Here is a 19,459-nt window from a genome sequence, read left to right as displayed (position 1 = left end):
AGCCGCCACCCCAGCCGCTCCCGTGGTGGCTGGCCCGGACCCAGACTCCGCCGCAGGCCGGGGTGCCGTCCGTGCGGCCCGCGAGGCCCTCGACCTGCACTTGGCCGCCCCCACCGGAGCCCAGCCGCGCCGCAGCCCCCTGTCTGCCCGTGTGTCTCTCCACAGCTCCCTCCGGAAAAAGCCCCCCCCTCCGCCGTTTCGCCACGGCCGGGGGCGGGAGCGGGGGCGGGGGCCGGGGCCGCTTCTCCGGGCCTGCCGGCCACCAGGGCCGGGGTCCTGTGCTCGGCGGGCGGCGTGGGGGCAAGGGGGGGCCTTGCTGGGGCTAAGGGGCCGTGCCCACTCCATGGTGGCTCCCAGTGGCTTCGGGCCAGCTGCTGCCCGGCCGGAGGGCCGGCCCGGCCGTGGCCGGGCTGCGCCTAACTCCGCGTGGGCGGGCAGGGGGGGATGCCCAAGGGACCGCGGCCGCCGGGCCCTGAAGCCTCCGGGGCCGCGTCCCTGTGAGCGTCGAGCGGGATCTGCGGCGGGGCGCCAAGTGCCGACGGGCCTGGAGCGTCCCGCCCTCCCTGGGCTGCGAGGTGGCCCACCACTCCGCCACCCCCGGGTCCCCGAGGCCTCCTGTCGCCTGCCTGGGCGGGCGGCAGGGCCCTGCCGGAGAGGGCTGGCCGCCGGCATGGCGGTAAGGCGCAGGCGCCAGCGAAGCTGGGCCTCAAGAGGTACCGCGCGGGCCCCTCCTGCGTCTACGGCCATACCACCCTGAACGCGCCCGATCTCGTCTGATCTCGGAAGCTAAGCAGGGTCGGGCCTGGTTAGTACTTGGATGGGAGACCGCCTGGGAATACCGGGTGCTGTAGGCTTTTTGCCTCCCGCTCCGCCTTCTCCTTTAGTCGCCCGCCGCCTCCGCCCCCGCCCCCGCCCCCGCCGGGCAGCGCTGCAGGCCCCACCTCCTCCGGCCCCTCCCACCACAGCGCGCCAGAGGGGGCGCTCCGCGCCGGCCTGGCCGGCCAGGCGGCCAGAAGGCGGCCCTGGAAGGCAGCCGCCACCCCAGCCGCTCCCGTGGTGGCTGGCCCGGACCCAGACTCCGCCGCAGGCCGGGGTGCCGTCCGTGCGGCCCACGAAGCCCTCGACCTGCACTTGGCCGCCCCCACCGGAGCCCAGCCGCGCCGCAGCCCCCTGTCTGCCCGTGTGTCTCTCCACAGCTCCCTCCGGAAAAAGCCCACCCTTTGCCACTTCGCCACGGCCGAGAGTGGGAGCGGGGTCGTGGGCTGGGACCGGTTCGCTGGGCTGGCTAGACACCAGGCGCCGGGAACTTTGCTCGGCAGTTGGCGTGGGGGCAAGGGTGGCGTTGCTGTGTCTAAGGGGCCGTGCCGGCTCAATGGTGGCTCCCAGTGGCTTCGGGCCAACTGCCGTTGGGCAGGCGGGCCGGCCAGGCCGTGGCTGGGCTGCGCCTAGCACTGTGTGGATTGACAGGGTGGGGAATGCACAAGGGACCGAGGGCCACAGGCCCTTAAGCCTCCGGGGCCAAGTCCTGTGAGCGTTGAGCGGCTCTGGGGCGGAGGGCCAAGCGCCTACAGGCCTGGAGGGTCCCGCCTGACCTGAGCTGCGAAGTCGCCCACAACTCCACCACCCCCGGGCCCTCGAGGCCTCCTGTCGCTTGCCTGGGCGGACGGCAGGGCCGCGCCGGAGAGGGTTGGCTGCCGGGCTGGCGGTAAGTCGCCAGCACCAGCGAAGCTAAGCCTCAAGAGGCACACCGTGGCCCCCGCTGCATTCTACGGCCACACCTCCCTGAACGCACCACACCTCGTCTGATCTCGGAAGCTAATCAGGGTCTGGCCTGTTTCGTACCTGGATGGGAGACCACATGGGAATACCGAGTGCTGTAGGCTTTTTTGCCTCCCGCTCCGCCTTGACATTTAGTGGCCCGCGGCCGAGGCCGCCTCCGCCCCCGCTGAGCACCGCTGCAGGCCTCACCTCCTCACGTCCCTCCCAACACAGCGCGCCGGAGGGATCGCTCCCCGCCGAGCTGGCTGGACATGCGGCCAGAATGCGGCCCTGGAAGGCAGCCGCCACCCCAGCCGCTCCCGTGGTGGCTGGCCCGGACCCAGACTCCGCCGCAGGCCGGGGTGCCGTCCGTGCGGCCCGCGAGGCCCTCGACCTGCACTTGGCCGCCCCCACCGGAGCCCAGCCGCGCCGCAGCCCCCTGTCTGCCCGTGTGTCTCTCCACAGCTCCCTCCGGAAAAAGCCCCCCCCTCCGCCGTTTCGCCACGGCCGGGGGCGGGAGCGGGGGCGGGGGCCGGGGCCGCTTCTCCGGGCCTGCCGGCCACCAGGGCCGGGGTCCTGTGCTCGGCGGGCGGCGTGGGGGCAAGGGGGGGCCTTGCTGGGGCTAAGGGGCCGTGCCCACTCCATGGTGGCTCCCAGTGGCTTCGGGCCAGCTGCTGCCCGGCCGGAGGGCCGGCCCGGCCGTGGCCGGGCTGCGCCTAACTCCGCGTGGGCGGGCAGGGGGGGATGCCCAAGGGACCGCGGCCGCCGGGCCCTGAAGCCTCCGGGGCCGCGTCCCTGTGAGCGTCGAGCGGGATCTGCGGCGGGGCGCCAAGCGCCGACGGGCCTGGAGCGTCCCGCCCGCCCTGGGCTGCGAGGTGGCCCACCACTCCGCCACCCCCGGGTCCCCGAGGCCTCCTGTCGCCTGCCTGGGCGGGCGGCAGGGCCCTGCGGGAGAGGGCTGGCCGCCGGCATGGCGGTAAGGCGCAGGCGCCAGCGAAGCTGGGCCTCAAGAGGCACCGCGCGGGCCCCTCCTGCGTCTACGGCCATACCACCCTGAACGCGCCCGATCTCGTCTGATCTCGGAAGCTAAGCAGGGTCGGGCCTGGTTAGTACTTGGATGGGAGACCGCCTGGGAATACCGGGTGCTGTAGGCTTTTTGCCTCCCGCTCCGCCTTCTCCTTTAGTCGCCCGCCGCCTCCGCCCCCGCCCCCGCCCCCGCCCCCGCCGGGCACCGCTGCAGGCCCCACCTCCTCCGGCCCCTCCCACCACAGCGCGCCAGAGGGGGCGCTCTCCGCCTGCCTGGCCGGCCAGGCGGCCAGAAGGCGGCCCTGGAAGGCAGCCGCATCCCAGCCGCTCCCGGGGTGGCTGGCCTGAACCCAGACTCCGCCTCAGGCCCGGGTGCCGGCCGTGCGGCCCGCGAGCCCCTTGACCTGCACCTGGCCGCCCCCACCAGCGCCCAGCCCCGGCGCAGCCACCTATCTGCCGGTGTGTCTCTCCACAGCTCCCTCCGGAAAAAGCCCCCCCTCCGCCGTTTCGCCACGGCCGGGGGCGGGAGCGGGGGCGGGGGCCGGGGCCGGTGCTCCGGGCCGGCCGGCCACAAGGCGCCGGGTCCTGTGCTCGGCGGGTGGCGTGGGGGCAAGGGTGGCCTTGCTGGGGCTAAGGGGCCGTGCCGACTCAATGGTGGCTCCCAGTGGGTTAAGGGCCGACTGCCGTCGGGCAGGAGGGCCGGCCCGGGCTGCGGCTGGGCTGCGCCTAGCGCCGCGTGGGCGGGCAGAGGGGAGGCCCAAGGGACCGCGGGCCCCGGGCCCTGAAGCCTCCGGGGCCACGTCCCTGTGAGCGACGTGCGGGATCTGGGGCGGGGCGCCAAGCGCCGAACGGTTTGGTGGGTCCCGCCCGCCCTGGGCTGGGAGGTCGCCGAACCCTCCGCCACCCCCCTGGTACCCGAGGCCGCCGTTGCCCTGCCTGGGCGGGCGGCGGGGCCCTGCCGGGGCGGGCTGGCCGCCGGGCTGGCGGGGAGGCGCAAGCGCCAGCGAAGCTGGGCCTCAAGAGGCACTCCGCGGGCCCCTTTTAACGTCTACGGCCATACCACCCTGAACGCGCCCGATCTCGTCTGATCTCGGAAGCTAAGCAGGGTCGGGCCTGGTTAGTACTTGGATGGGAGACCGCCTGGGAATACCGGGTGCTGTAGGCTTTTTGCCTCCCGCTCCGCCTTCTCCTTTAGTCGCCCGCGGCCTAGGCCGAGGCCGAGGCCGAGGCCGAGGCCGCTGCCTCCGCCCCCGCCCCCGCCCCCGCCGGGCAGCGCTGCAGGCCCCACCTCCTCCGGCCCCTCCCACCACAGCGCGCCAGAGGGGGCGCTCCGCGCCGGCCTGGCCGGCCAGGCGGCCAGAAGGCGGCCCTGGAAGGCAGCCGCCACCCCAGCCGCTCCCGTGGTGGCTGGCCCGGACCCAGACTCCGCCGCAGGCCGGGGTGCCGTCCGTGCGGCCCACGAAGCCCTCGACCTGCACTTGGCCGCCCCCACCGGAGCCCAGCCGCGCCGCAGCCCCCTGTCTGCCCGTGTGTCTCTCCACAGCTCCCTCCGGAAAAAGCCCACCCTTTGCCACTTCGCCACGGCCGAGAGTGGGAGCGGGGTCGTGGGCTGGGACCGGTTCGCTGGGCTGGCTAGACACCAGGCGCCGGGAACTTTGCTCGGCAGTTGGCGTGGGGGCAAGGGTGGCGTTGCTGTGTCTAAGGGGCCGTGCCGGCTCAATGGTGGCTCCCAGTGGCTTCGGGCCAACTGCCGTTGGGCAGGCGGGCCGGCCAGGCCGTGGCTGGGCTGCGCCTAGCACTGTGTGGATTGACAGGGTGGGGAATGCACAAGGGACCGAGGGCCACAGGCCCTTAAGCCTCCGGGGCCAAGTCCTGTGAGCGTTGAGCGGCTCTGGGGCGGAGGGCCAAGCGCCTACAGGCCTGGAGGGTCCCGCCTGACCTGAGCTGCGAAGTCGCCCACAACTCCACCACCCCCGGGCCCTCGAGGCCTCCTGTCGCTTGCCTGGGCGGACGGCAGGGCCGCGCCGGAGAGGGTTGGCTGCCGGGCTGGCGGTAAGTCGCCAGCACCAGCGAAGCTAAGCCTCAAGAGGCACACCGTGGCCCCCGCTGCATTCTACGGCCACACCTCCCTGAACGCACCACACCTCGTCTGATCTCGGAAGCTAATCAGGGTCTGGCCTGTTTCGTACCTGGATGGGAGACCACATGGGAATACCGAGTGCTGTAGGCTTTTTTGCCTCCCGCTCCGCCTTGACATTTAGTGGCCCGCGGCCGAGGCCGCCTCCGCCCCCGCTGAGCACCGCTGCAGGCCTCACCTCCTCACGTCCCTCCCAACACAGCGCGCCGGAGGGATCGCTCCCCGCCGAGCTGGCTGGACATGCGGCCAGAATGCGGCCCTGGAAGGCAGCCGCCACCCCAGCCGCTCCCGTGGTGGCTGGCCCGGACCCAGACTCCGCCGCAGGCCGGGGTGCCGTCCGTGCGGCCCGCGAGGCCCTCGACCTGCACTTGGCCGCCCCCACCGGAGCCCAGCCGCGCCGCAGCCCCCTGTCTGCCCGTGTGTCTCTCCACAGCTCCCTCCGGAAAAAGCCCCCCCTCCGCCGTTTCGCCACGGCCGGGGGCGGGAGCGGGGGCGGGGGCCGGGGCCGCTTCTCCGGGCCTGCCGGCCACCAGGGCCGGGGTCCTGTGCTCGGCGGGCGGCGTGGGGGCAAGGGGGGGCCTTGCTGGGGCTAAGGGGCCGTGCCCACTCCATGGTGGCTCCCAGTGGCTTCGGGCCAGCTGCTGCCCGGCCGGAGGGCCGGCCCGGCCGTGGCCGGGCTGCGCCTAACTCCGCGTGGGCGGGCAGGGGTGGATGCCCAAGGGACCGCGGCCGCCGGGCCCTGAAGCCTCCGGGGCCGCGTCCCTGTGAGCGTCGAGCGGGATCTGCGGCGGGGCGCCAAGCGCCGACGGGCCTGGAGCGTCCCGCCCGCCCTGGGCTGCGAGGTGGCCCAACACTCCGCCACCCCCGGGTCCCCGAGGCCTCCTGTCGCCTGCCTGGGCGGGCGGCAGGGCCCTGCGGGAGAGGGCTGGCCGCCGGCATGGCGGTAAGGCGCAGGCGCCAGCGAAGCTGGGCCTCAAGAGGCACCGCGCGGGCCCCTCCTGCGTCTACGGCCATACCACCCTGAACGCGCCCGATCTCGTCTGATCTCGGAAGCTAAGCAGGGTCGGGCCTGGTTAGTACTTGGATGGGAGACCGCCTGGGAATACCGGGTGCTGTAGGCTTTTTGCCTCCCGCTCCGCCTTCTCCTTTAGTCGCCCGCCGCCTCCGCCCCCGCCCCCGCCCCCGCCCCCGCCGGGCACCGCTGCAGGCCCCACCTCCTCCGGCCCCTCCCACCACAGCGCGCCAGAGGGGGCGCTCTCCGCCTGCCTGGCCGGCCAGGCGGCCAGAAGGCGGCCCTGGAAGGCAGCCGCATCCCAGCCGCTCCCGGGGTGGCTGGCCTGAACCCAGACTCCGCCTCAGGCCCGGGTGCCGGCCGTGCGGCCCGCGAGCCCCTTGACCTGCACCTGGCCGCCCCCACCAGCGCCCAGCCCCGGCGCAGCCACCTATCTGCCGGTGTGTCTCTCCACAGCTCCCTCCGGAAAAAGCCCCCCCTCCGCCGTTTCGCCACGGCCGGGGGCGGGAGCGGGGGCGGGGGCCGGGGCCGGTGCTCCGGGCCGGCCGGCCACAAGGCGCCGGGTCCTGTGCTCGGCGGGTGGCGTGGGGGCAAGGGTGGCCTTGCTGGGGCTAAGGGGCCGTGCCGACTCAATGGTGGCTCCCAGTGGGTTAAGGGCCGACTGCCGTCGGGCAGGAGGGCCGGCCCGGGCTGCGGCTGGGCTGCGCCTAGCGCCGCGTGGGCGGGCAGAGGGGAGGCCCAAGGGACCGCGGGCCCCGGGCCCTGAAGCCTCCGGGGCCACGTCCCTGTGAGCGACGTGCGGGATCTGGGGCGGGGCGCCAAGCGCCGAACGGTTTGGTGGGTCCCGCCCGCCCTGGGCTGGGAGGTCGCCGAACCCTCCGCCACCCCCCTGGTACCCGAGGCCGCCGTTGCCCTGCCTGGGCGGGCGGCGGGGCCCTGCCGGGGCGGGCTGGCCGCCGGGCTGGCGGGGAGGCGCAAGCGCCAGCGAAGCTGGGCCTCAAGAGGCACTCCGCGGGCCCCTCTTAACGTCTACGGCCATACCACCCTGAACGCGCCCGATCTCGTCTGATCTCGGAAGCTAAGCAGGGTCGGGCCTGGTTAGTACTTGGATGGGAGACCGCCTGGGAATACCGGGTGCTGTAGGCTTTTTGCCTCCCGCTCCGCCTTCTCCTTTAGTCGCCCGCGGCCTAGGCCGAGGCCGAGGCCGAGGCCGAGGCCGCTGCCTCCGCCCCCGCCCCCGCCCCCGCCGGGCAGCGCTGCAGGCCCCACCTCCTCCGGCCCCTCCCACCACAGCGCGCCAGAGGGGGCGCTCCGCGCCGGCCTGGCCGGCCAGGCGGCCAGAAGGCGGCCCTGGAAGGCAGCCGCCACCCCAGCCGCTCCCGTGGTGGCTGGCCCGGACCCAGACTCCGCCGCAGGCCGGGGTGCCGTCCGTGCGGCCCACGAAGCCCTCGACCTGCACTTGGCCGCCCCCACCGGAGCCCAGCCGCGCCGCAGCCCCCTGTCTGCCCGTGTGTCTCTCCACAGCTCCCTCCGGAAAAAGCCCACCCTTTGCCACTTCGCCACGGCCGAGAGTGGGAGCGGGGTCGTGGGCTGGGACCGGTTCGCTGGGCTGGCTAGACACCAGGCGCCGGGAACTTTGCTCGGCAGTTGGCGTGGGGGCAAGGGTGGCGTTGCTGTGTCTAAGGGGCCGTGCCGGCTCAATGGTGGCTCCCAGTGGCTTCGGGCCAACTGCCGTTGGGCAGGCGGGCCGGCCAGGCCGTGGCTGGGCTGCGCCTAGCACTGTGTGGATTGACAGGGTGGGGAATGCACAAGGGACCGAGGGCCACAGGCCCTTAAGCCTCCGGGGCCAAGTCCTGTGAGCGTTGAGCGGCTCTGGGGCGGAGGGCCAAGCGCCTACAGGCCTGGAGGGTCCCGCCTGACCTGAGCTGCGAAGTCGCCCACAACTCCACCACCCCCGGGCCCTCGAGGCCTCCTGTCGCTTGCCTGGGCGGACGGCAGGGCCGCGCCGGAGAGGGTTGGCTGCCGGGCTGGCGGTAAGTCGCCAGCACCAGCGAAGCTAAGCCTCAAGAGGCACACCGTGGCCCCCGCTGCATTCTACGGCCACACCTCCCTGAACGCACCACACCTCGTCTGATCTCGGAAGCTAATCAGGGTCTGGCCTGTTTCGTACCTGGATGGGAGACCACATGGGAATACCGAGTGCTGTAGGCTTTTTTGCCTCCCGCTCCGCCTTGACATTTAGTGGCCCGCGGCCGAGGCCGCCTCCGCCCCCGCTGAGCACCGCTGCAGGCCTCACCTCCTCACGTCCCTCCCAACACAGCGCGCCGGAGGGATCGCTCCCCGCCGAGCTGGCTGGACATGCGGCCAGAATGCGGCCCTGGAAGGCAGCCGCCACCCCAGCCGCTCCCGTGGTGGCTGGCCCGGACCCAGACTCCGCCGCAGGCCGGGGTGCCGTCCGTGCGGCCCGCGAGGCCCTCGACCTGCACTTGGCCGCCCCCACCGGAGCCCAGCCGCGCCGCAGCCCCCTGTCTGCCCGTGTGTCTCTCCACAGCTCCCTCCGGAAAAAGCCCCCCCTCCGCCGTTTCGCCACGGCCGGGGGCGGGAGCGGGGGCGGGGGCCGGGGCCGCTTCTCCGGGCCTGCCGGCCACCAGGGCCGGGGTCCTGTGCTCGGCGGGCGGCGTGGGGGCAAGGGGGGGCCTTGCTGGGGCTAAGGGGCCGTGCCCACTCCATGGTGGCTCCCAGTGGCTTCGGGCCAGCTGCTGCCCGGCCGGAGGGCCGGCCCGGCCGTGGCCGGGCTGCGCCTAACTCCGCGTGGGCGGGCAGGGGGGGATGCCCAAGGGACCGCGGCCGCCGGGCCCTGAAGCCTCCGGGGCCGCGTCCCTGTGAGCGTCGAGCGGGATCTGCGGCGGGGCGCCAAGCGCCGACGGGCCTGGAGCGTCCCGCCCGCCCTGGGCTGCGAGGTGGCCCACCACTCCGCCACCCCCGGGTCCCCGAGGCCTCCTGTCGCCTGCCTGGGCGGGCGGCAGGGCCCTGCGGGAGAGGGCTGGCCGCCGGCATGGCGGTAAGGCGCAGGCGCCAGCGAAGCTGGGCCTCAAGAGGCACCGCGCGGGCCCCTCCTGCGTCTACGGCCATACCACCCTGAACGCGCCCGATCTCGTCTGATCTCGGAAGCTAAGCAGGGTCGGGCCTGGTTAGTACTTGGATGGGAGACCGCCTGGGAATACCGGGTGCTGTAGGCTTTTTGCCTCCCGCTCCGCCTTCTCCTTTAGTCGCCCGCCGCCTCCGCCCCCGCCCCCGCCCCCGCCCCCGCCGGGCACCGCTGCAGGCCCCACCTCCTCCGGCCCCTCCCACCACAGCGCGCCAGAGGGGGCGCTCTCCGCCTGCCTGGCCGGCCAGGCGGCCAGAAGGCGGCCCTGGAAGGCAGCCGCATCCCAGCCGCTCCCGGGGTGGCTGGCCTGAACCCAGACTCCGCCTCAGGCCCGGGTGCCGGCCGTGCGGCCCGCGAGCCCCTTGACCTGCACCTGGCCGCCCCCACCAGCGCCCAGCCCCGGCGCAGCCACCTATCTGCCGGTGTGTCTCTCCACAGCTCCCTCCGGAAAAAGCCCCCCCTCCGCCGTTTCGCCACGGCCGGGGGCGGGAGCGGGGGCGGGGGCCGGGGCCGGTGCTCCGGGCCGGCCGGCCACAAGGCGCCGGGTCCTGTGCTCGGCGGGTGGCGTGGGGGCAAGGGTGGCCTTGCTGGGGCTAAGGGGCCGTGCCGACTCAATGGTGGCTCCCAGTGGGTTAAGGGCCGACTGCCGTCGGGCAGGAGGGCCGGCCCGGGCTGCGGCTGGGCTGCGCCTAGCGCCGCGTGGGCGGGCAGAGGGGAGGCCCAAGGGACCGCGGGCCCCGGGCCCTGAAGCCTCCGGGGCCACGTCCCTGTGAGCGACGTGCGGGATCTGGGGCGGGGCGCCAAGCGCCGAACGGTTTGGTGGGTCCCGCCCGCCCTGGGCTGGGAGGTCGCCGAACCCTCCGCCACCCCCCTGGTACCCGAGGCCGCCGTTGCCCTGCCTGGGCGGGCGGCGGGGCCCTGCCGGGGCGGGCTGGCCGCCGGGCTGGCGGGGAGGCGCAAGCGCCAGCGAAGCTGGGCCTCAAGAGGCCCTCCGCGGGCCCCTTTTAACGTCTACGGCCATACCACCCTGAACGCGCCCGATCTCGTCTGATCTCGGAAGCTAAGCAGGGTCGGGCCTGGTTAGTACTTGGATGGGAGACCGCCTGGGAATACCGGGTGCTGTAGGCTTTTTGCCTCCCGCTCCGCCTTCTCCTTTAGTCGCCCGCAGCCTAGGCCGAGGCCGAGGCCGAGGCCGAGGCCGCTGCCTCCGCCCCCGCCCCCGCCCCCGCCGGGCAGCGCTGCAGGCCCCACCTCCTCCGGCCCCTCCCACCACAGCGCGCCAGAGGGGGCGCTCCGCGCCGGCCTGGCCGGCCAGGCGGCCAGAAGGCGGCCCTGGAAGGCAGCCGCCACCCCAGCCGCTCCCGTGGTGGCTGGCCCGGACCCAGACTCCGCCGCAGGCCGGGGTGCCGTCCGTGCGGCCCACGAAGCCCTCGACCTGCACTTGGCCGCCCCCACCGGAGCCCAGCCGCGCCGCAGCCCCCTGTCTGCCCGTGTGTCTCTCCACAGCTCCCTCCGGAAAAAGCCCACCCTTTGCCACTTCGCCACGGCCGAGAGTGGGAGCGGGGTCGTGGGCTGGGACCGGTTCGCTGGGCTGGCTAGACACCAGGCGCCGGGAACTTTGCTCGGCAGTTGGCGTGGGGGCAAGGGTGGCGTTGCTGTGTCTAAGGGGCCGTGCCGGCTCAATGGTGGCTCCCAGTGGCTTCGGGCCAACTGCCGTTGGGCAGGCGGGCCGGCCAGGCCGTGGCTGGGCTGCGCCTAGCACTGTGTGGATTGACAGGGTGGGGAATGCACAAGGGACCGAGGGCCACAGGCCCTTAAGCCTCCGGGGCCAAGTCCTGTGAGCGTTGAGCGGCTCTGGGGCGGAGGGCCAAGCGCCTACAGGCCTGGAGGGTCCCGCCTGACCTGAGCTGCGAAGTCGCCCACAACTCCACCACCCCCGGGCCCTCGAGGCCTCCTGTCGCTTGCCTGGGCGGACGGCAGGGCCGCGCCGGAGAGGGTTGGCTGCCGGGCTGGCGGTAAGTCGCCAGCACCAGCGAAGCTAAGCCTCAAGAGGCACACCGTGGCCCCCGCTGCATTCTACGGCCACACCTCCCTGAACGCACCACACCTCGTCTGATCTCGGAAGCTAATCAGGGTCTGGCCTGTTTCGTACCTGGATGGGAGACCACATGGGAATACCGAGTGCTGTAGGCTTTTTTGCCTCCCGCTCCGCCTTGACATTTAGTGGCCCGCGGCCGAGGCCGCCTCCGCCCCCGCTGAGCACCGCTGCAGGCCTCACCTCCTCACGTCCCTCCCAACACAGCGCGCCGGAGGGATCGCTCCCCGCCGAGCTGGCTGGACATGCGGCCAGAATGCGGCCCTGGAAGGCAGCCGCCACCCCAGCCGCTCCCGTGGTGGCTGGCCCGGACCCAGACTCCGCCGCAGGCCGGGGTGCCGTCCGTGCGGCCCGCGAGGCCCTCGACCTGCACTTGGCCGCCCCCACCGGAGCCCAGCCGCGCCGCAGCCCCCTGTCTGCCCGTGTGTCTCTCCACAGCTCCCTCCGGAAAAAGCCCCCCCTCCGCCGTTTCGCCACGGCCGGGGGCGGGAGCGGGGGCGGGGGCCGGGGCCGCTTCTCCGGGCCTGCCGGCCACCAGGGCCGGGGTCCTGTGCTCGGCGGGCGGCGTGGGGGTAAGGGGGGGCCTTGCTGGGGCTAAGGGGCCGTGCCCACTCCATGGTGGCTCCCAGTGGCTTCGGGCCAGCTGCTGCCCGGCCGGAGGGCCGGCCCGGCCGTGGCCGGGCTGCGCCTAACTCCGCGTGGGCGGGCAGGGGGGGATGCCCAAGGGACCGCGGCCGCCGGGCCCTGAAGCCTCCGGGGCCGCGTCCCTGTGAGCGTCGAGCGGGATCTGCGGCGGGGCGCCAAGTGCCGACGGGCCTGGAGCGTCCCGCCCGCCCTGGGCTGCGAGGTGGCCCACCACTCCGCCACCCCCGGGTCCCCGAGGCCTCCTGTCGCCTGCCTGGGCGGGCGGCAGGGCCCTGCCGGAGAGGGCTGGCCGCCGGCATGGCGGTAAGGCGCAGGCGCCAGCGAAGCTGGGCCTCAAGAGGTACCGCGCGGGCCCCTCCTGCGTCTACGGCCATACCACCCTGAACGCGCCCGATCTCGTCTGATCTCGGAAGCTAAGCAGGGTCGGGCCTGGTTAGTACTTGGATGGGAGACCGCCTGGGAATACCGGGTGCTGTAGGCTTTTTGCCTCCTGCTCCGCCTTCTCCTTTAGTCGCCCGCCGCCTCCGCCCCCGCCCCCGCCCCCGCCGGGCAGCGCTGCAGGCCCCACCTCCTCCGGCCCCTCCCACCACAGCGCGCCAGAGGGGGCGCTTCGCGCCGGCCTGGCCGGCCAGGCGGCCAGAAGGCGGCCCTGGAAGGCAGCCGCCACCCCAGCCGCTCCCGTGGTGGCTGGCCCGGACCCAGACTCCGCCGCAGGCCGGGGTGCCGTCCGTGCGGCCCACGAAGCCCTCGACCTGCACTTGGCCGCCCCCACCGGAGCCCAGCCGCGCCGCAGCCCCCTGTCTGCCCGTGTGTCTCTCCACAGCTCCCTCCGGAAAAAGCCCACCCTTTGCCACTTCGCCACGGCCGAGAGTGGGAGCGGGGTCGTGGGCTGGGACCGGTTCGCTGGGCTGGCTAGACACCAGGCGCCGGGAACTTTGCTCGGCAGTTGGCGTGGGGGCAAGGGTGGCGTTGCTGTGTCTAAGGGGCCGTGCCGGCTCAATGGTGGCTCCCAGTGGCTTCGGGCCAACTGCCGTTGGGCAGGCGGGCCGGCCAGGCCGTGGCTGGGCTGCGCCTAGCACTGTGTGGATTGACAGGGTGGGGAATGCACAAGGGACCGAGGGCCACAGGCCCTTAAGCCTCCGGGGCCAAGTCCTGTGAGCGTTGAGCGGCTCTGGGGCAGAGGGCCAAGCGCCTACAGGCCTGGAGGGTCCCGCCTGACCTGAGCTGCGAAGTCGCCCACAACTCCACCACCCCCGGGCCCTCGAGGCCTCCTGTCGCTTGCCTGGGCGGACGGCAGGGCCGCGCCGGAGAGGGTTGGCTGCCGGGCTGGCGGTAAGTCGCCAGCACCAGCGAAGCTAAGCCTCAAGAGGCACACCGTGGCCCCCGCTGCATTCTACGGCCACACCTCCCTGAACGCACCACACCTCGTCTGATCTCGGAAGCTAATCAGGGTCTGGCCTGTTTCGTACCTGGATGGGAGACCACATGGGAATACCGAGTGCTGTAGGCTTTTTTGCCTCCCGCTCCGCCTTGACATTTAGTGGCCCGCGGCCGAGGCCGCCTCCGCCCCCGCTGAGCACCGCTGCAGGCCTCACCTCCTCACGTCCCTCCCAACACAGCGCGCCGGAGGGATCGCTCCCCGCCGAGCTGGCTGGACATGCGGCCAGAATGCGGCCCTGGAAGGCAGCCGCCACCCCAGCCGCTCCCGTGGTGGCTGGCCCGGACCCAGACTCCGCCGCAGGCCGGGGTGCCGTCCGTGCGGCCCGCGAGGCCCTCGACCTGCACTTGGCCGCCCCCACCGGAGCCCAGCCGCGCCGCAGCCCCCTGTCTGCCCGTGTGTCTCTCCACAGCTCCCTCCGGAAAAAGCCCCCCCTCCGCCGTTTCGCCACGGCCGGGGGCGGGAGCGGGGGCGGGGGCCGGGGCCGCTTCTCCGGGCCTGCCGGCCACCAGGGCCGGGGTCCTGTGCTCGGCGGGCGGCGTGGGGGCAAGGGGGGGCCTTGCTGGGGCTAAGGGGCCGTGCCCACTCCATGGTGGCTCCCAGTGGCTTCGGGCCAGCTGCTGCCCAGCCGGAGGGCCGGCCCGGCCGTGGCCGGGCTGCGCCTAACTCCGCGTGGGCGGGCAGGGGGGGATGCCCAAGGGACCGCGGCCGCCGGGCCCTGAAGCCTCCGGGGCCGCGTCCCTGTGAGCGTCGAGCGGGATCTGCGGCGGGGCGCCAAGCGCCGACGGGCCTGGAGCGTCCCGCCCGCCCTGGGCTGCGAGGTGGCCCACCACTCCGCCACCCCCGGGTCCCCGAGGCCTCCTGTCGCCTGCCTGGGCGGGCGGCAGGGCCCTGCGGGAGAGGGCTGGCCGCCGGCATGGCGGTAAGGCGCAGGCGCCAGCGAAGCTGGGCCTCAAGAGGCACCGCGCGGGCCCCTCCTGCGTCTACGGCCATACCACCCTGAACGCGCCCGATCTCGTCTGATCTCGGAAGCTAAGCAGGGTCGGGCCTGGTTAGTACTTGGATGGGAGACCGCCTGGGAATACCGGGTGCTGTAGGCTTTTTGCCTCCCGCTCCGCCTTCTCCTTTAGTCGCCCGCCGCCTCCGCCCCCGCCCCCGCCCCCGCCCCCGCCGGGCACCGCTGCAGGCCCCACCTCCTCCGGCCCCTCCCACCACAGCGCGCCAGAGGGGGCGCTCTCCGCCTGCCTGGCCGGCCAGGCGGCCAGAAGGCGGCCCTGGAAGGCAGCCGCATCCCAGCCGCTCCCGGGGTGGCTGGCCTGAACCCAGACTCCGCCTCAGGCCCGGGTGCCGGCCGTGCGGCCCGCGAGCCCCTTGACCTGCACCTGGCCGCCCCCACCAGCGCCCAGCCCCGGCGCAGCCACCTATCTGCCGGTGTGTCTCTCCACAGCTCCCTCCGGAAAAAGCCCCCCCTCCGCCGTTTCGCCACGGCCGGGGGCGGGAGCGGGGGCGGGGGCCGGGGCCGGTGCTCCGGGCCGGCCGGCCACAAGGCGCCGGGTCCTGTGCTCGGCGGGTGGCGTGGGGGCAAGGGTGGCCTTGCTGGGGCTAAGGGGCCGTGCCGACTCAATGGTGGCTCCCAGTGGGTTAAGGGCCGACTGCCGTCGGGCAGGAGGGCCGGCCCGGGCTGCGGCTGGGCTGCGCCTAGCGCCGCGTGGGCGGGCAGAGGGGAGGCCCAAGGGACCGCGGGCCCCGGGCCCTGAAGCCTCCGGGGCCACGTCCCTGTGAGCGACGTGCGGGATCTGGGGCGGGGCGCCAAGCGCCGAACGGTTTGGTGGGTCCCGCCCGCCCTGGGCTGGGAGGTCGCCGAACCCTCCGCCACCCCCCTGGTACCCGAGGCCGCCGTTGCCCTGCCTGGGCGGGCGGCGGGGCCCTGCCGGGGCGGGCTGGCCGCCGGGCTGGCGGGGAGGCGCAAGCGCCAGCGAAGCTGGGCCTCAAGAGGCACTCCGCGGGCCCCTTTTAACGTCTACGGCCATACCACCCTGAACGCGCCCGATCTCGTCTGATCTCGGAAGCTAAGCAGGGTCGGGCCTGGTTAGTACTTGGATGGGAGACCGCCTGGGAATACCGGGTGCTGTAGGCTTTTTGCCTCCCGCTCCGCCTTCTCCTTTAGTCGCCCGCGGCCTAGGCCGAGGCCGAGGCCGAGGCCGAGGCCGCTGCCTCCGCCCCCGCCCCCGCCCCCGCCGGGCAGCGCTGCAGGCCCCACCTCCTCCGGCCCCTCCCACCACAGCGCGCCAGAGGGGGCGCTCCGCGCCGGCCTGGCCGGCCAGGCGGCCAGAAGGCGGCCCTGGAAGGCAGCCGCCACCCCAGCCGCTCCCGTGGTGGCTGGCCCGGACCCAGACTCCGCCGCAGGCCGGGGTGCCGTCCGTGCGGCCCACGAAGCCCTCGACCTGCACTTGGCCGCCCCCACCGGAGCCCAGCCGCGCCGCAGCCCCCTGTCTGCCCGTGTGTCTCTCCACAGCTCCCTCCGGAAAAAGCCCACCCTTTGCCACTTCGCCACGGCCGAGAGTGGGAGCGGGGTCGTGGGCTGGGACCGGTTCGCTGGGCTGGCTAGACACCAGGCGCCGGGAACTTTGCTCGGCAGTTGGCGTGGGGGCAAGGGTGGCGTTGCTGTGTCTAAGGGGCCGTGCCGGCTCAATGGTGGCTCCCAGTGGCTTCGGGCCAACTGCCGTTGGGCAGGCGGGCCGGCCAGGCCGTGGCTGGGCTGCGCCTAGCACTGTGTGGATTGACAGGGTGGGGAATGCACAAGGGACCGAGGGCCACAGGCCCTTAAGCCTCCGGGGCCAAGTCCTGTGAGCGTTGAGCGGCTCTGGGGCGGAGGGCCAAGCGCCTACAGGCCTGGAGGGTCCCGCCTGACCTGAGCTGCGAAGTCGCCCACAACTCCACCACCCCCGGGCCCTCGAGGCCTCCTGTCGCTTGCCTGGGCGGACGGCAGGGCCGCGCCGGAGAGGGTTGGCTGCCGGGCTGGCGGTAAGTCGCCAGCACCAGCGAAGCTAAGCCTCAAGAGGCACACCGTGGCCCCCGCTGCATTCTACGGCCACACCTCCCTGAACGCACCACACCTCGTCTGATCTCGGAAGCTAATCAGGGTCTGGCCTGTTTCGTACCTGGATGGGAGACCACATGGGAATACCGAGTGCTGTAGGCTTTTTTGCCTCCCGCTCCGCCTTGACATTTAGTGGCCCGCGGCCGAGGCCGCCTCCGCCCCCGCTGAGCACCGCTGCAGGCCTCACCTCCTCACGTCCCTCCCAACACAGCGCGCCGGAGGGATCGCTCCCCGCCGAGCTGGCTGGACATGCGGCCAGAATGCGGCCCTGGAAGGCAGCCGCCACCCCAGCCGCTCCCGTGGTGGCTGGCCCGGACCCAGACTCCGCCGCAGGCCGGGGTGCCGTCCGTGCGGCCCGCGAGGCCCTCGACCTGCACTTGGCCGCCCCCACCGGAGCCCAGCCGCGCCGCAGCCCCCTGTCTGCCCGTGTGTCTCTCCACAGCTCCCTCCGGAAAAAGCCCCCCCTCCGCCGTTTCGCCACGGCCGGGGGCGGGAGCGGGGGCGGGGGCCGGGGCCGCTTCTCCGGGCCTGCCGGCCACCAGGGCCGGGGTCCTGTGCTCGGCGGGCGGCGTGGGGGCAAGGGGGGGCCTTGCTGGGGCTAAGGGGCCGTGCCCACTCCATGGTGGCTCCCAGTGGCTTCGGGCCAGCTGCTGCCCGGCCGGAGGGCCGGCCCGGCCGTGGCCGGGCTGCGCCTAACTCCGCGTGGGCGGGCAGGGGGGGATGCCCAAGGGACCGCGGCCGCCGGGCCCTGAAGCCTCCGGGGCCGCGTCCCTGTGAGCGTCGAGCGGGATCTGCGGCGGGGCGCCAAGTGCCGACGGGCCTGGAGCGTCCCGCCCTCCCTGGGCTGCGAGGTGGCCCACCACTCCGCCACCCCCGGGTCCCCGAGGCCTCCTGTCGCCTGCCTGGGCGGGCGGCAGGGCCCTGCCGGAGAGGGCTGGCCGCCGGCATGGCGGTAAGGCGCAGGCGCCAGCGAAGCTGGGCCTCAAGAGGTACCGCGCGGGCCCCTCCTGCGTCTACGGCCATACCACCCTGAACGCGCCCGATCTCGTCTGATCTCGGAAGCTAAGCAGGGTCGGGCCTGGTTAGTACTTGGATGGGAGACCGCCTGGGAATACCGGGTGCTGTAGGCTTTTTGCCTCCCGCTCCGCCTTCTCCTTTAGTCGCCCGCCGCCTCCGCCCCCGCCCCCGCCCCCGCCGGGCAGCGCTGCAGGCCCCACCTCCTCCGGCCCCTCCCACCACAGCTCGCCAGAGGGGGCGCTCCGCGCCGGCCTGGCCGGCCAGGCGGCCAGAAGGCGGCCCTGGAAGGCAGCCGCCACCCCAGCCGCTCCCGTGGTGGCTGGCCCGGACCCAGACTCCGCCGCAGGCCGGGGTGCCGTCCGTGCGGCCCACGAAGCCCTCGACCTGCACTTGGCCGCCCCCACCGGAGCCCAGCCGCGCCGCAGCCCCCTGTCTGCCCGTGTGTCTCTCCACAGCTCCCTCCGGAAAAAGCCCACCCTTTGCCACTTCGCCACGGCCGAGAGTGGGAGCGGGGTCGTGGGCTGGGACCGGTTCGCTGGGCTGGCTAGACACCAGGCGCCGGGAACTTTGCTCGGCAGTTGGCGTGGGGGCAAGGGTGGCGTTGCTGTGTCTAAGGGGCCGTGCCGGCTCAATGGTGGCTCCCAGTGGCTTCGGGCCAACTGCCGTTGGGCAGGCGGGCCGGCCAGGCCGTGGCTGGGCTGCGCCTAGCACTGTGTGGATTGACAGGGTGGGGAATGCACAAGGGACCGAGGGCCACAGGCCCTTAAGCCTCCGGGGCCAAGTCCTGTGAGCGTTGAGCGGCTCTGGGGCGGAGGGCCAAGCGCCTACAGGCCTGGAGGGTCCCGCCTGACCTGAGCTGCGAAGTCGCCCACAACTCCACCACCCCCGGGCCCTCGAGGCCTCCTGTCGCTTGCCTGGGCGGACGGCAGGGCCGCGCCGGAGAGGGTTGGCTGCCGGGCTGGCGGTAAGTCGCCAGCACCAGCGAAGCTAAGCCTCAAGAGGCACACCGTGGCCCCCGCTGCATTCTACGGCCACACCTCCCTGAACGCACCACACCTCGTCTGATCTCGGAAGCTAATCAGGGTCTGGCCTGTTTCGTACCTGGATGGGAGACCACATGGGAATACCGAGTGCTGTAGGCTTTTTTGCCTCCCGCTCCGCCTTGACATTTAGTGGCCCGCGGCCGAGGCCGCCTCCGCCCCCGCTGAGCACCGCTGCAGGCCTCACCTCCTCACGTCCCTCCCAACACAGCGCGCCGGAGGGATCGCTCCCCGCCGAGCTGGCTGGACATGCGGCCAGAATGCGGCCCTGGAAGGCAGCCGCCACCCCAGCCGCTCCCGTGGTGGCTGGCCCGGACCCAGACTCCGCCGCAGGCCGGGGTGCCGTCCGTGCGGCCCGCGAGGCCCTCGACCTGCACTTGGCCGCCCCCACCGGAGCCCAGCCGCGCCGCAGCCCCCTGTCTGCCCGTGTGTCTCTCCACAGCTCCCTCCGGAAAAAGCCCCCCCCTCCGCCGTTTCGCCACGGCCGGGGGCGGGAGCGGGGGCGGGGGCCGGGGCCGCTTCTCCGGGCCTGCCGGCCACCAGGGCCGGGGTCCTGTGCTCGGCGGGCGGCGTGGGGGCAAGGGGGGGCCTTGCTGGGGCTAAGGGGCCGTGCCCACTCCATGGTGGCTCCCAGTGGCTTCGGGCCAGCTGCTGCCCGGCCGGAGGGCCGGCCCGGCCGTGGCCGGGCTGCGCCTAACTCCGCGTGGGCGGGCAGGGGGGGATGCCCAAGGGACCGCGGCCGCCGGGCCCTGAAGCCTCCGGGGCCGCGTCCCTGTGAGCGTCGAGCGGGATCTGCGGCGGGGCGCCAAGCGCCGACGGGCCTGGAGCGTCCCGCCCGCCCTGGGCTGCGAGGTGGCCCACCACTCCGCCACCCCCGGGTCCCCGAGGCCTCCTGTCGCCTGCCTGGGCGGGCGGCAGGGCCCTGCGGGAGAGGGCTGGCCGCCGGCATGGCGGTAAGGCGCAGGCGCCAGCGAAGCTGGGCCTCAAGAGGCACCGCGCGGGCCCCTCCTGCGTCTACGGCCATACCACCCTGAACGCGCCCG

At 74.1% G+C, this 19,459-nt stretch overlaps 11 non-coding genes and 7 pseudogenes across 11 annotated transcripts; all 18 read left to right on the top strand.

Annotated features, from left to right (window-relative positions):
* The first annotated feature begins 735 nt into the window (after window positions 1-735).
* Window positions 736-854, top strand: LOC133103280 (5S ribosomal RNA). The gene has a single exon (XR_009703242.1). It is a non-coding gene; the product is annotated as a 5S ribosomal RNA (ribosomal RNA).
* Window positions 855-1,764: 910 nt separating this feature from the next.
* On the top strand, window positions 1,765-1,883 carry LOC133075054 (5S ribosomal RNA; annotated as a pseudogene).
* A 910-nt stretch (window positions 1,884-2,793) lies between these two features.
* Window positions 2,794-2,912, top strand: LOC133103224 (5S ribosomal RNA). The gene has a single exon (XR_009703227.1). It is a non-coding gene; the product is annotated as a 5S ribosomal RNA (ribosomal RNA).
* Window positions 2,913-3,830: 918 nt separating this feature from the next.
* On the top strand, window positions 3,831-3,949 carry LOC133103175 (5S ribosomal RNA). Its single transcript, XR_009703207.1, has one exon. It is a non-coding gene; the product is annotated as a 5S ribosomal RNA (ribosomal RNA).
* Window positions 3,950-4,895: 946 nt separating this feature from the next.
* On the top strand, window positions 4,896-5,014 carry LOC133075050 (5S ribosomal RNA; annotated as a pseudogene).
* A 909-nt stretch (window positions 5,015-5,923) lies between these two features.
* Window positions 5,924-6,042, top strand: LOC133103123 (5S ribosomal RNA). Its single transcript, XR_009703192.1, has one exon. It is a non-coding gene; the product is annotated as a 5S ribosomal RNA (ribosomal RNA).
* Window positions 6,043-6,960: 918 nt separating this feature from the next.
* On the top strand, window positions 6,961-7,079 carry LOC133103069 (5S ribosomal RNA). The gene has a single exon (XR_009703176.1). It is a non-coding gene; the product is annotated as a 5S ribosomal RNA (ribosomal RNA).
* A 946-nt stretch (window positions 7,080-8,025) lies between these two features.
* LOC133075044 (5S ribosomal RNA) lies at window positions 8,026-8,144 on the top strand (annotated as a pseudogene).
* Window positions 8,145-9,053: 909 nt separating this feature from the next.
* LOC133103017 (5S ribosomal RNA) lies at window positions 9,054-9,172 on the top strand. Its single transcript, XR_009703161.1, has one exon. It is a non-coding gene; the product is annotated as a 5S ribosomal RNA (ribosomal RNA).
* Window positions 9,173-10,090: 918 nt separating this feature from the next.
* Window positions 10,091-10,209, top strand: LOC133102967 (5S ribosomal RNA). The gene has a single exon (XR_009703147.1). It is a non-coding gene; the product is annotated as a 5S ribosomal RNA (ribosomal RNA).
* A 946-nt stretch (window positions 10,210-11,155) lies between these two features.
* On the top strand, window positions 11,156-11,274 carry LOC133075040 (5S ribosomal RNA; annotated as a pseudogene).
* A 909-nt stretch (window positions 11,275-12,183) lies between these two features.
* On the top strand, window positions 12,184-12,302 carry LOC133102914 (5S ribosomal RNA). The gene has a single exon (XR_009703131.1). It is a non-coding gene; the product is annotated as a 5S ribosomal RNA (ribosomal RNA).
* Window positions 12,303-13,212: 910 nt separating this feature from the next.
* LOC133075032 (5S ribosomal RNA) lies at window positions 13,213-13,331 on the top strand (annotated as a pseudogene).
* A 909-nt stretch (window positions 13,332-14,240) lies between these two features.
* LOC133102864 (5S ribosomal RNA) lies at window positions 14,241-14,359 on the top strand. Its single transcript, XR_009703118.1, has one exon. It is a non-coding gene; the product is annotated as a 5S ribosomal RNA (ribosomal RNA).
* Window positions 14,360-15,277: 918 nt separating this feature from the next.
* LOC133102813 (5S ribosomal RNA) lies at window positions 15,278-15,396 on the top strand. Its single transcript, XR_009703101.1, has one exon. It is a non-coding gene; the product is annotated as a 5S ribosomal RNA (ribosomal RNA).
* A 946-nt stretch (window positions 15,397-16,342) lies between these two features.
* On the top strand, window positions 16,343-16,461 carry LOC133075030 (5S ribosomal RNA; annotated as a pseudogene).
* A 909-nt stretch (window positions 16,462-17,370) lies between these two features.
* LOC133102766 (5S ribosomal RNA) lies at window positions 17,371-17,489 on the top strand. Its single transcript, XR_009703088.1, has one exon. It is a non-coding gene; the product is annotated as a 5S ribosomal RNA (ribosomal RNA).
* Window positions 17,490-18,399: 910 nt separating this feature from the next.
* Window positions 18,400-18,518, top strand: LOC133075025 (5S ribosomal RNA; annotated as a pseudogene).
* The last annotated feature ends 941 nt before the right edge of the window (window positions 18,519-19,459 follow it).

Source organism: Eubalaena glacialis, chromosome 1 (assembly GCF_028564815.1).
Source record: "Eubalaena glacialis isolate mEubGla1 chromosome 1, mEubGla1.1.hap2.+ XY, whole genome shotgun sequence".
NCBI classification, from domain to species: domain Eukaryota; kingdom Metazoa; phylum Chordata; class Mammalia; order Artiodactyla; family Balaenidae; genus Eubalaena; species Eubalaena glacialis.
This window is presented reverse-complemented; position numbering and strand designations above follow the sequence as displayed.